We start from the raw sequence: 501 nt of genomic DNA, 5'->3' as shown, positions 1-501 counted from the left end.
TGAAAGAACCTTTAAAAGAAAACAAGTATGCCACATTGTAAGCATCAAAGAAGTAAAGTGTAAAGAGAGATTAACATACTCATTCCCTCCATAGTATCTAGCTCCAGGATAACCTTCACTATACTTGTTAGTCATAACAGAACCAACCGCTTGCATCACCGAAAGAGAAGTGAAATTCTCAGATGGTATAAGTTCAAATCCCTGAAAAATAAAATAAAAAACTCACAAACATCATCCATATTGATCCAGATTTGTGAAATTTGTGACTCAATGATCATCATCCCTCACACAACACAAGAGAAGTTACACTGTAATATATTACCTTCCACTGCCTAGCCTTCTCTAATTCGATAATATCAGCGACTTCAGGATCGATTTCGTCCAGAGATGCATTGAGTTGCTTAATCCACTGATAAAGGGAAACAAAAACGTTATTAATCGAGATGATAAAGACGTTTGTTAAATTATATATATATATATATATATATATATATATATATA

The sequence above is a fragment of the Camelina sativa genome, chromosome 20, assembly GCF_000633955.1.
Source record: "Camelina sativa cultivar DH55 chromosome 20, Cs, whole genome shotgun sequence".
In the NCBI taxonomy this organism is placed as follows: Eukaryota; Viridiplantae; Streptophyta; class Magnoliopsida; order Brassicales; family Brassicaceae; genus Camelina; species Camelina sativa.
Note: the sequence above shows the minus strand (reverse complement) of the source record.